Raw genomic sequence first — 13885 nt, 5'->3', positions numbered from 1 at the left:
TTTTTAAGCTCAATGTTTCAACCTCTCTGCAAGTGTGTCAAACGTAATGGGCCGAAACTATTCTCTCTTATCCCCCTCCACTCAACTTATGGGATCGAAACTTAACTATGAACAGCGGAGTTTTGATTAATTTAGTTTCGTTCCCAGGAGAAAAGTTTCGTCCCGAATCGAAACTTCGCTCCTTCGTGATTTTAGTTTCGTGCGGGAACGAAACTAAATCTACCCCTCGATTTTCGTTTCCCTCCGGGTCGGAACGAAACATTTTCGTTTCTTTTCACTTGCCATCCCTGGTCTCAGTCATGGAGGGAGTTTTGGCGGGGTAGGAGAAGCCTGGTCCCCAAACTTAAATGGTAATCTGTCCGAAATGACAACGAAACCTGTACATTCAAGTAGAAAGAAAACAGAAATGTTAAAAGTTTAAATAAATTTTAATCTTAGATAGTACTTATAATGCTGTTTTCAGAGGCTAATTGAAACAAAATTTCCAGGGTAGGGCTTCTGGGATCCCCCTGCATCACTGGGGGAATCCCATTGTCTCTAAACCCCCGGCAGGATTACTCCCCCCCCCAAACATAAAACTGTTATAAACTTCGCCCATGCTTCTCGGGTGGAATACCTGGGTTGAGAAAGCCGTGAGGTAACTTGATGGGCAATATTTCAAAACATTTGAAAGCCGTGCTTCGTAATTGCAATCAATGATACGTGCTTCAGTTTAAAAAAAAAACATGATTTAGCACAATTCGCGAAAACAAGTGGAGTAGGTTTCGAGAACAGTCAGAAAACAGCCAACGTAATCCTAAGCTCCCGACGAAAGGTAGCGGGAGTAGACCTTCAACTGTCAACCGATGGAAAAAAATAGAAAAGGATCGAGGATCAAAAAGAGAGAGAGAAACATAAAAAAAGGTATCTGCTGCGCACATGTTTTTCACCGCAAAATCTCCACAAAAGAGGACCAGCCTCCCTCTTAGAATCACGACGACATTTCACCTTGACCACCTCGGAAACGGCTCTCAACTGGCAAGTTGGACGGGACAAATTTTTTCAGCCCCGGATTTGCGCAAGGGAAGAAAATAACGAACTTACTGTGACCAGAAAATAACGGACTTATGATTGAATAGCAAAAGTTATACAAGTTGAGTTACTAATTCAATCATAAATGTCCAATATTTCCAAAATTTTAAGCCTTAAACGACGCAAATTTTATGCGACGGAGTTTAAGAAATATTGAAGACAAAGCAGACGCGTTTTTCGTAAAAATTTATAAATATGTTGCCCGACTCGATTTTTTGATACAGTTAAATTTCATAAAGTCCGCCAATAACCAAAGAAAACATTAATTTTGACCATTATACAAAACAAATTTAGAACTAGCGTAATGAAATAATGGTTCTACGATGCATGCGAATTGACAACGAAACCTCAGTATAAAACCTCAGAAGGCTTAAAGTTTGCTCAAAACCAATGTACTTATCTCGTAATATTCGACGCATACTGCATGGTGACACATTATTTTCGTTTTTATATTGTAATGCATCCATTGTTTAAATGTCATTTATTGGGGAATAATTTTACTGTAATTATCTCCATGTATGTTTACCAAGCAGGGGTGCCGAGTTATTAAATATTTGGGGGGGCATTAGCGGGGGTCTTTCCCCTGGAGTTTTTATAAATAATGAGATTTAAAGTTTTTTTAAAGCATTTTAGAAGAGTCATATGTCAACATAAGAAACCCTGAAAACTCGATTCTCGATAACTGAACAATAAGGGGAAAATCAACACATTATTTCATCACCCCCATAACGATTTTTTTGAGGGGGCTCGGGCCCCCTCAGGCCCCCTGGAGTCGGCGCCACTGCTACCAAGCACTCCTGGAGCACAACTTATCTAGCTGCCCTCCAAAGGGCGTGTCCATTTACGAAGCAGATGATAGAAGATCGTTTTATTTCTCGATTCCGTCACCACGGCAACGAGTATCCGCTTGGGTGCGGCTGCCCACATCCCCACCTTGTCCAGTGCAGCACAGAAGTTCTAGACGGGCGAGGCACCGCGGGTATGCAGTAAGAAGAGAGAGGGAGGGATGGAAAAACAGGTTGGACTTGTAGAGCAGGCGGGCGAGCGAAATAAAACGGCACGCAAAAGAAGCGATCACAATGGAGCAAAAGGAAAGGCAAAGAACGGCGGATGAATACACAGGGGAAGGAAAGGAGGCCGGATTTCCGACAAGGCCGCGTGGGGGCAGAGGAGGGCCGCTTTCGTAACTGACCACCGCGAAAGCGGAGGAGAGGAGGGAATGAATATATGTGAGAGAACTCGTTGGTGATTCAGTTCAATTCAACAATGTTTATTTCCACGAGATATACAAATAACAAAATATAAAGGCATGGTTACACGATACATTAAAACGTACGGGTTGATGTCTAAATGTATGAACGCGTGAACGAACACGAAAATGCACCGTGTAATCACCCAAGTTGTGCGAATGCACGAACGGAAAATAGAACCTGTTCTAATTTGGTTCATGCATTCGTACATGTTCCGTTCCGGTCCACCAAAATCATTCACGCTAACGTACATTAACTTGTACGTGTTAATGTACCGTGTAACCAGGCCTTAACAGAATAACAATAACAAAGAATCTCGTGGAGCTGCTTAGGCTTTCGCCTCTTCAGCACTACTGGGGTTGAATACTGGTACAGTAGGGATATTGGCCCGGCATTCACCCTCAAGACGGTGGGAAACCCGTAAAACCGCCGTCAGGCCCCCACGATACAATGAACTATGAAAAATCAACATGCCAAATATAATCTACGTGGATATAATAACAAAGAATAAACAATTTCATAAATAAATAAATGGTTAGTCTTTCTCCTTCGTCACTGGAATTGATATATAAATAAATAATCCATTCTCCTACTTCACTGGATTTGATAAATAAATAAATAAATTGGTGATTTGTGTATTCGATCATGGGAACTTTGAATGCGTTGCTAGGTCAAAATATTAATTCCAACATCAGAATTTTGTAATGAGGAGTTTACCTCAGGGCCGGTTTAAGGGCCGGGCAACTCGGGCCGCAGCCCGGGGCGACTTAGCTATATAGGAGTGCGACCAAACGACTGGACCATCCTTTTAATTGGGGGGCAATCCAAACCAACTCCCCAGGTGCGTGGGTGACACAAAAGCCCCCCAGAAGCAAAAATCGCTTAAGTCTTTAAGGTAAATCAGATTGCATTGAATCGAAAGTTTTCAACAATTTTTCTTTAATATTAGTTTAAGACATGTAACTAAAATGTTTTTTAAGCAATCAATTTAAAAAAATAAAGCGCTGTTATAATTGTCTTAAAATGTTGGTTTCATTCACCTTTTCCATGCTAAAATGCATAATGATACAGCTTGAACTATCATGGCTTGCCCCCCCCCACTTACAATTAGTCTTGATCCTGGGTACGATCTTAGCAATGAGAAAATTTTACTTGGCCTGTTACATGTATTCCTTGAATAAAACCTTAAAATTTAAACCTCCTCCGTATCCCATCTAAAAGCAACGTCTCCTCACCCACCATGCCCAGCACTTCGCCGTTCCTCCTCCTCTCCATCCACTTTACCTTCTCCATTATTCCTCATACCCACATCTCGAAAGACCCCAGAATTCTCTCGTCCTCCTTCCTTACTGTCCATGTTTCCGCATCGTATAGCGCTACACTCCAGATCAAACTCTTCGCAAGCATTTTCCATAAACTCTCACATAACCATCCTCTCGTAAGCTCCACTCCGTTAATGAGCGATTCCTATACCAACACAATTCTCTTATGACCGAGCTATATTTTCTGGAATTTTCATCGGAAATTTCTTATTTCCATGCGAGTTCTTACGGTGATGCTTTTATTAGCAAACGAAACATTTTTATTATGCAATGTGGTATGCTGTAATTGAAGTAAAAATCTCGTTAGTTCCCTGAAAATGGCGCAACGATCGGAGCATGTATTTAAAAAGATTCGAATTACATATATTAGTATTGAATTAACCACTTTTCCTCCTTAATTAATGAGCTTTTTGGCTTTGATGGAAGTCATCCATCGCAAAATATTTTTGACAACATTCGCCAAAAGGCATTCGAAATGTGGTGTTACAGAAGAAAGAGAGAAGAATGATGGAAACTAAATGGATCAATTGAATGAGTATTCACGGAGTCCTAAGAGGAATAGGGTGGTTTCCAATTATTTTTTATTGCCTAAATCGAAAAATTATTACTCCTGGAGTACGTATTTCACGCTTTTAGATTTTTAAATGACGATACCTATTTTTTGCGATCAAATGAAAAGTGAAAATTTTCAAGCGCGCGAAAACGGGACGCGTAAGTAGGAATGATGGGAAAAAGTCCGTGCGACGCATTTCTGGTTCCCCCTCCCGCCTTGTGAGGTGACCTTGATCGAGGCTCTGAGCGCTGATAGGACGCAGGATGCTAGCGGGTAGCTGAGTACCTTGCTGGCTGGTAGCGCTTGGCTTAAAAAAGGTTTATTAACACCTTATCAAACGAAGAAAACTTTCCGACCTTAGCCAGTTTTAATAGGTGATTATTAAGACATGTTTCCCTGAGCTCTGTGCCTCATGCATACATTGGTAACCTCAGACGATGTATAACTCCTATCCTCTCGTGTAGAAACTAGGTCTCTGTGACGTCACGTGGAGTGGAATCGCATGGGCGCCAGTCTGGCCTTTTTCAAATGAGGATAAAATTTGACCCTTGCCATTCGTCTAAACCGGTATTTCAAAAACCAAATAATTTGTGTATTATGAATACACTAATGGTGGGTAACGAGTCGCAATCAATGCCTTTCGTTTTCTTTGATGAAGGAAACTACCCTATCGTAGAGTAGAGAAACATCGTGGAAAACTTAAGAAGAATGCGGAACAACTTAATCGGTCATATTTCGAGGCATGATGAAGACAGTCGTCGAGGTTGATGGCAAAGACGGATAAGAAAGGCCTCTTTTAAAATATAGCCTAGCTCTGTATAGAAAAGAGAAATAACTTGTACCCCTTGGCTTCCATCCCACTCATATATAACAAAATCATTCATTCAATCGTTCATATATAACAAGTTCAATATGACATATTTTACGAAAAAGTAAAACATGTCATATATGACACGAAACACACGAAGCGGGAAACCAAAAACTTGTTATACAACACGAGTTTTTGTTTTGCAACACAATTTTACATGCAACATGTTGCATGGATTGGTAACTTTTTCGTAAAACATGTCATATGTAACATGTTTTATATAACATGCTACACAGTGTAAACGCACCTTTACATCGATGGCAAGGATCTTGTGTGTAGGAAGTTAAATATACCGAAATAAAAATAAATAAATAAATAAATAAATAAAATAATTAATAAAAAAATTAAAATATATGGGGTGATAGAATAATTGAGTGGAGAGATACGTTAAACCAATCTTACGATTGTTGACTGGTAGTGATGACGATACGCGTAAATAACTTGTTTTGAAAAAACAGACATTTTGAAAAAATCCTTCCTACATATAGGAATAAAGGAGTGGAACAACCTACCTGAAGTTATTTGTAAGATCTTACCCGCAAACGCGAAAATATTTAGGAATAAATGTTCATCATAAATCATCAGATCATGTTCACCATAAATAGGAATAAGAGTTCATTTATTGGTTAATTACATATAGGTTTGTTAAGAAAAGTTTGAAATTTGGTTAATTGGGTCAATTTTTATTGTTAGTTGTACGATACTAGAATTAATGTATTTTATGGAGATTGAAATTGGGTTATTTGAGTAATATTCAATTGTTAGTTGTTTAATATTAGAATAAATTTACTATTTTTTACTGTAGGTACCTTTTCTGTTTCTTACTTTGCTATAAGATAGGTTGATTTGTTATTTATGTGTGTAAATATAATGCTGCCACCAGGGAATAGCTCACTCGCAGCAATATGTAATAGTGAAAATAAAAAAAATAATTGTTTTGAATTACACATTCGTGATCCTGCTATCATCCTCCTAAAATCATAATTGAATAATTAATCGCTTTCGTAGTCCAGAATCATTCAAAAGATAGGATCGTCCACGAGTCACTGGCAACGAATCTTTGAGCTCGCCTCGGAGTCACGCGAAACAATTGCCGGCCGCGCCGCCGCGCAGACCGCGGCTATTTGACCCACTTGCGCCGAGGTCAGAGATACATGTTCGGAGTATCCTCTTGCTGGATTGCAGGATAGTTCCTCTATCCGCACCTACTCTTCCGAAAGATTCTCTCGTGCCTCTTGCATGCACTTGGAAAGGGTCGGACACAATTACCCAGAAGCCCTCTCGGCACGCATGAGCGGTCGACTTTCCACCGAATCGGAAAAACCTCCCGACACTAATGAGATTCCTCGCACTCATCTTAAGGAAGACGCGTCTCCATGGGAATACTACTCCGGTACTAATGTGGGGCAGTAAACCGTGTCTCTCGAAGGTAAACACTGCATCCGAACATATCGCCATAGAGATTGTCGAGGCAATATTGTCGTGAGATGTATTGCTCGGAAATGAGGTGACGCGGTAAAAGCTCTCGCTTGAAGCTTTTCCATCAAAAAGCGATTTTCCCTGAAGCCTGGATTTACATGAAGAAACTAACAATCTAGAAACCTAACATTGGATATATCTCCGCGATATATATGTACATTGATAAAATAAAACAAGATAAAAAAACAAGGTGATTCGGTTTATTTGAAATGAATGCCTGAAGAAGGAACTGATAATTGAGGTGAGGATGAGCGCGCAATGGCGTTACCTTAACCTAATCAGCTATTTTTCTCCGAAAAATTAAAATCTAATTTTTTTACTTATTCGTAAATTTGAAACTGGCTTTGGAAAAATCATGTAATTTTTTTTATTTGTGAAAAATAAAAACGTTAAAATTTGAAGAAAAAAAAACAAAATTTTGGAATGCACTGAGCTGTAACTCCATTCCACCGACAAACTTCAGTCATAAGTTTTAGATTAACTAACGCCATCCATTGAGAAAATATAAAACGATTTTTACGAATGGAAACTTAGCTAATTAATTAGAACACAATGGAACGAAATTTCAAATGTCTGATTTCAAATGTCTGAATAATGTATTGTCATCAGATGCGAACAATAGGGTGGTTTCCTATAATTTTTTTATTGCCTATATCGGAAGATTATTACTCCTGGAGTACGTATTTCACGCTTTTAGATTTTTAAATGACGATATCTATTTTCCGCGAGTAAATGAAAAGTGAAAATTTTCAAGCGCGCGAAAACGCGACGGGTAAGGAAATCTCTCCGTGTGACGTATTTCTGGTTCCCCCTTCCGTCTTGTGAGGTGACCTTGATCGAGGCTCTGAGCGCTGATAGGACGCAGGATGCTAGAGGGTAGCTGAGTACCCTACTAGCTGGTAGCGCTTAGCTTAAATAAGGATTATTAATACCTTATCAAACGAAGAAAACTTTCCGACCTTAGCCAGTTTTAATAGGTGATTATTAAGACATGTTTCCCTGAGCTCTGCGCCTCATACATGCATTGGTAATCTCAGACGATGTATAACTCCTATCTTCTCCTATAGAAACTAGGTCCCTGTGACGTCACGTGGAGTGGCATCGCATGGGCGCCAATCTGGCCCTTTTCAAATGAGGATAAAAATGGACCATGGCCATTCGTCTAAACCGGTATTTCTAAAACGAAATAATTTGTATATTATGAATACAGTAATGGTGGGTAACAAATCGCAATCAATGCCTTTCGGTTTCTTTGATGAAGGAAACTACCCTATTGTACGAAATTCCAAGGGGAGCCGACAATGGGAAGTTGATTCAAAATCAATTACGAGGGTAAACTCTAAAGGAAGATCTCCTAAGTCGCTACGTCACCGCATGAAGACCTAGACGAAATCTGCTATCTTTACCTTGTTCTTTGGTTCTTTCTTACCTACCCATAACACCATAGAGTTTACATTACTAGAGTATTTATGCATAACACTCTCGGGCCGCCGCGAAGCATTGTTGACCGCCCATTGTTGGCACAGCCGCCGTTTCCATAGAGCTTCCCCTCACGTTTCCGTCCAGGGTCCCTATCCACTAAAGCAATCTCTCACATAGTTCGTGATTGGTTATCGGAAAGACGTCATAATTTCGGAATGAGCTATCCACTAAGGTCTATCCGAACTTTCCGTCTCGGAAACTCGTCCGAGAGCGGCCGAAATGACGGGAAGTCTAGGGAAATGACTTTCCGTTTCTCGGAATCGTTTAGTGATGTGCAAGCTGATAAGCTATGGAATATTTTTTACCGTGAAAGTGGTGCTGCAGAAGCTGATGAGAAGCCACTAGTAATTTGCAACTCTGGCACGGAATGTGCACTAAAAGTTAAGGGAAATGGATGATTGTGTGCGGGTTTAGGAATCAAATAAAGTTACAGGTGAAACCAGTTGAAAGCCTTTAATTCCTTGAAAGGCAATAACGCTTTTTTACAATGCAGTACATTTAGCATAGTGGATACCATTAAAGCGCCTCTGAGAGACGGAAACGGAATCGGAGACGGAAAGTTCGATTCCGAAATCTCGGAAACTAGGAGACGTAGTTACTAGATAGGGCTCCAGACTTGAATTCCGGTCTGTCATACGATTTTGACTGGAAAAAAAGGTGGCACCTATTGACAATAATCGCCAATTGGTTGAAGTTTACGTTGAAAAATTTATGGGTGTTCGTAGAACGTTCGTAAGTGGTGCTATAAGTTCCTTTTCGGCCGCGCATACGTCCACTGCCACGTGCGTACCCAAACAGCGCACCGAAGACCACCAGACGCAGTGCGTGGAATGTGCGGAAGAAGTTGTGCGCCATTTTGAAGAGGCAGGGAATGATATTTTTTGGACTTTCTCACCCAGTGATTTCCACATGTTGCTCGCCCTGAAGAAACACCTAGGAGGATTGAAGTTCGCGACGGATGACGAGATGTAAGAGGAGATCAACGCACATCATAGCAACGCGGACGGCAGCTGGTATGACGACCGGATTCAGAAGTTCATCGTGCGGATGAGGAAAGTAATCCAGCACCAGGATGACTACATCGAAAAATAGCTGAAGCCATGAGCTTTCCAACAATGTAAATAAATGTCACATTCAATGATAAAAAAATTGGAGACCTTACTTTAAAGTTTACCTTCGTGCAAGATTCCGTCGATGAAACAGACAAACATGCCGACGAAGCAAGTTCAGAAAAAGCGCGTAAAAAAGCCGAAAAATGTCCAGCTTGCAGGCATGCGAAAAATTTAAATAAACGTCACTGGGCTTGGTTGCAGCCCCCTACCTTTACATTTGTGTTCACTTAAGAGCAGTGGCGGATCCAGGATTGGGACAACGGGGACGGGCTAAGTAGGGGTTAAAATTCCAGCAGTAATTGGGGGTCGGAAATAATTACCATTCTATCTAGTGTAAATTGGATACCCAAATGGGGGGCTATAGGCCCTTCCCCATTGATCCGTCACTGCTTAAGAGTGCTAGGTGGCTTTTGTGGTGGCTGAAGTGTTGACATTACACCTCATGAATCCGGGTTGAGATTCAGGCAGCGGAAGAAAATTTTCAGAGTTCACCAAATCCCTGTTTCAGTGTTGTGTGGAGGATACTTCACGCAGGACACTCAGACCGCCTTCGCAAAGGGCACGCTATGCCGACACCGGGTTTCTCTACACCTTCCCATCCCTACCGTTCGAAAATGTCGCAAATGACCTTTTATATTGGTCGTCTCCTCCTTATACCTTACCATACCATACTAGTTAGCTACAAGTGCAGTTACGATTAAATTTAATCAATAATAAATCAGGTAACCAGCCAGATTTTATGTTTTTATAAAGATTGTAATGGTTTTCAGAAAATAATTTTTGAATGCAATTTCGTTATATTACTTAAATTGAAAACATGGTAAACGTTAAACATTAAAACGTGGTATTGCTTTATTAGAACACAGGCGTTCATAAAAACATAAAAGGCAATAAACATTACCTTAAAAAATCCAAAATCTCTTTGTAGCTAATTATCCAATTCTGCTTCAAGCGAAGGGGCTCATGAAGCAGAGCTTCCCATCGGTTGCAGGTTTAAATGGCCGTATGATCTAAATCGTTGGTAGGACTATAGCGTAATTTGAATATTTCCTGAAAATAACATTAAATTTGTTTACCGGAGAAACGCATTCGAAATGTGGAGCTACTGAAGAATGATGAAGATAAAATGGATTGACGGTGTAAGTAACGAGGAAGTGCTAAGAAGAGTGGAAGAAAAGAGAAGCATCCTAAAAACCTTAAGCAAAAGACGGGACATCTTAGTTCGCCACATTATGAGACATGATGGCCTGATGAAGACAATCGTAGAAGGACAGGTGGAAGGGAACAAGGGCAAGGGACGGCCCCGAATAAGTCACATAGGACAGGTTATATAAGATGTAAAAGAGAAGAAATATGTCGCTTTAAAAAGGTTAACGGATAGGAGAGAGAAATAGAGAGCTGCGTTAAACCAATCTTAGGATGGTTGACTAATGATGATGACGACCGAAGAAACAACCAAGGTAGGTAGATGACCGAAATATAAGCAGGGGTGAATAGCTGTAAGAGTTGGCAAAAACAACGTTTCATGAAGGGATCAGCGGTTGACATTGAAGGCATCTGAACGTTGACGCGCGTGGCACGCAAATTCCGCGTGTCTCTAAGCGTGCCGGCCAGGGACTTCAGCCATTGCAGAAGTTGCTGCTTTGAAGTTTGAGAAGCACGCCACTACTTAGGAATCTCTAGCACCCAGCGACAAGGCCGTAACAAACGGGGCTGGGGGACAAAAGGGTGAAAATGCAGCCGGAAACCTTAGGGAGGATCAAACTGAAAAAAATAACGCCCCCGGGTGGGCTCGAACCACCAACCTTTCGGTTAACAGCCGAACGCGCTAGCCGATTGCGCCACGGAGGCTATTGGGTATTACTATCATTACTCTAAGATGGTTCTTTCTGTGACATCTAACCTATAAGCTTCCTTGAAAATGGATTGAAAATGTAGTGTTTCGTCAATTTTTGCTAAGATTTCAGACGATTTTAGAACGGATAGATTCTTTGAATTATTGCCATATCTCGTTTCTTTCACTCCAAAAATTTGCACGAGTGAATGAGTAGGTCTGTGAGTGTTAGGAAGTGGGTTTCATAGCACTTAGATATTGACGAATACACTGACTTTTCATGACTCATTTAGTTTTTATTTTATTTCTCAAAAAGAACATATTAAATTGTCGCTAAATTTTAGAATCTTTCATTACTAACCCTCAGCAAAAAGTGTAACGAACCACAAACATTGGCAAGCCAACGATGGAAGAATGAAGAAACCTTTCCATCAGCTCTATAGCTACCTCGACGCTGACGTGAACTTAATGGCTGGACGCACCAAGCGCAATCTTCTCCCGTGTCCCGTGTTCAGCGACCCCTTTGCTCAACGACTGTGCGCGCGAAAGTGGTTCACAGCACGTGACCCCAAGTGCATCTGAAATACAGCACCCTTTGACCCCAAAGACGCGTACGTACTCGGACGGGGATTTCTAAAGCAGAAAAGAAGGTTCGGAGTCAATATTAAAGGTTTAACGACATTCTCGCTCCTTACCATCCAATCCGACTTACAGTTTCATAATGAAAACTAAAGGAAACTTAGTAATTCCACATAAATAATTAACGTACGACCTAGGCCGTCGAAATCAGGGTCGTACGATTGTTGGATGTTACGTCAAAACCTGGGACAAATTTATGTGGAATTACAAAGATTCCTTTGCTTATCATTCTGTTACGTAGATTCCATAAAGACACGCCTGAAACAACTAATTAGACCTTCATGTCGAGAGACTATCCCTCACACAGTAATATTCAAGCCGAAGGCTGTTTTGGATAGGTGAGGGTAGATATCACCCCAGATTAATCCACAGGGGTGATCGGGTTGGTAAGGTGGCTAGAGCGTAGGTTTCCGTCGGCTGGGACGTTAAGCCGTGGTCCCTTTCGCTATATGGGGTGACTTTCGCTAAGAGGAGGCTAATGCCAACGCCTACGGCGCAAATGACCTACTGTATCCCGCTTCAACTACCACACCATTGTCATAAGCATAACGATCGGAAAAAATGCTTGGTAAAAGTATTCAAATTTGAGAAAGAGACAATCGTTGACAAGGGTCTTACCTACATACCGCGACATTTCATAGGGATAGCGTAAATTTTAAATGAGTGCGTAATTACTGGTTGAGAATAACCCCCGGCAGTGATGCGTCTTCTTAACAATGTATAAACCCCGAGAAAGGTTCCTTTCTCTATCCGGATCGCTCCGCTGAAGTGTGCGAGATGACGTCGTCACGTAGTCACGGCGGCGCATCGAGGAATTAAAGGGTGGAAGAAATTGCGGAAGCAGAGCGGCATTGTTGCGACACGGCCGTCGGGAAAAAGAAAACAAACGAGAGGCGCACGCCGCCGCGGCTGTGGTGACCGCGAGGTGCGGGTGCTGTGGCACCCAACCACCTAACCGGAGGCGCCGTCGTTCGTCCAGTGTAGTGTTACGCGGTCAAGCCGTGCTGCATAAGACAGGAATTCTGCCTTGAGGAACGACGACAGTCTTCGAGAAAACAGTTAATCGCCTTCTATGTGGAACAAGGGAATGCTTAACATTCTCGTATAACTAATAGTATTGTGCTGCCCAAAAATATGGGAGCGTACAAGTAGGTGTAAAGACAATGGCGTACCCAGGATCAAAACGAGGGACTGGTCTAATAAAGAAATATAAATTAATTAAAATAAGCAATTAGCGAAAATTTTTGTTATAGCTGCCTCTATGTCTTTTCCGGAGTTAACTTCTTCATTCCATATTATACCCATTTCGCTTTATATCCTGAGTTTTCTTCTTCCATGTCCTCGCTTGGAATTAACGAATACCGGAAAAACTTGCATAAAAAACTTTAACAAGTGCAAATATAATGACTTACACTGAACGTTCCTATATGTTCACATTAAAAACAGGTTCGGCACTAATTATTTCTATGAACGTATGCCATTGACGTATGTGTACCAGAAACTCACGCTAAGTGCTTCCTAAGGATAATTTATCGCTAATTTATTCCATTAACAGGCCTTCAACTGAGCACATTTCCGGCCATTATTGATCACCCCCGTTCACAAGCAAAAATATGGATTAGCCAAAAACTTAATAAATACGCTAACTCGCTAGCCCTCACTTCCCAAGGAGTACTTGCGTAATACTCGAACGTCTCCATGGGCCAGTGATCCTAGGGTCCCGACTTTCACCACTTTGGTAGAACTGCTCTTTTCCTTCATATCGCTGAAGACGGCCACTTGTGTCCCGAAATACGCATTAGAGCCGTCCTTTTCTGCCCATCTCTACGCTTTTATTAGAGCTAATTTCTCCTGGTGTGTTGAACCATCTGTGAGTGAATATTAATGTGACTGACTTCCGAGTGCTTGGGTTTGTACATGTGCAAATGACTATGGGCATCCCGAGCGGAGATATCCTGCCCTGGAAAGAATCACGGGTTATCGACCAAGGAGGCCTTAGTTTGGGTCCCATGCGGCCCTCACAAAGAATCTTGTTCGGTTGCATATATGCGTGTGGGTGTGTGTAAATCCTGAATCACACGAAAAAAAATCACTAACTCTTGGTTTACTTTGTGGTATTCCATTATAAGTGTTCCTGGATATACACAATTACTTATTGCACTTATTTTTTATATCAGAACGCGACCCGGGTTTCAATGAATTATCATCATCTTCAGGCATCATGGTTAAATCATAGTTTGCGCCTGAAGATGATGATAATTCATTGAAACCCGGG

General features: G+C 41.3%; 1 protein-coding gene and 1 non-coding gene across 2 annotated transcripts in view; both read right to left on the bottom strand.

Moving 5' to 3' along the window:
- Positions 1 to 13885, bottom strand: part of LOC124164186 — a 202998-nt gene that overhangs the window by 138346 nt on the left and 50767 nt on the right. The gene's annotated exons all lie outside the window — the stretch shown is intronic.
- Positions 10915 to 10988, bottom strand: Trnan-guu. Its single transcript has one exon. It is a non-coding gene; the product is annotated as a tRNA-Asn (tRNA).

Source organism: Ischnura elegans, chromosome 8 (assembly GCF_921293095.1).
Source record: "Ischnura elegans chromosome 8, ioIscEleg1.1, whole genome shotgun sequence".
Classification (NCBI taxonomy): domain Eukaryota; kingdom Metazoa; phylum Arthropoda; class Insecta; order Odonata; family Coenagrionidae; genus Ischnura; species Ischnura elegans.
The sequence above is the reverse complement of the archived record's forward strand: the minus strand, read 5'-3'. Positions and strand labels throughout refer to the sequence as shown.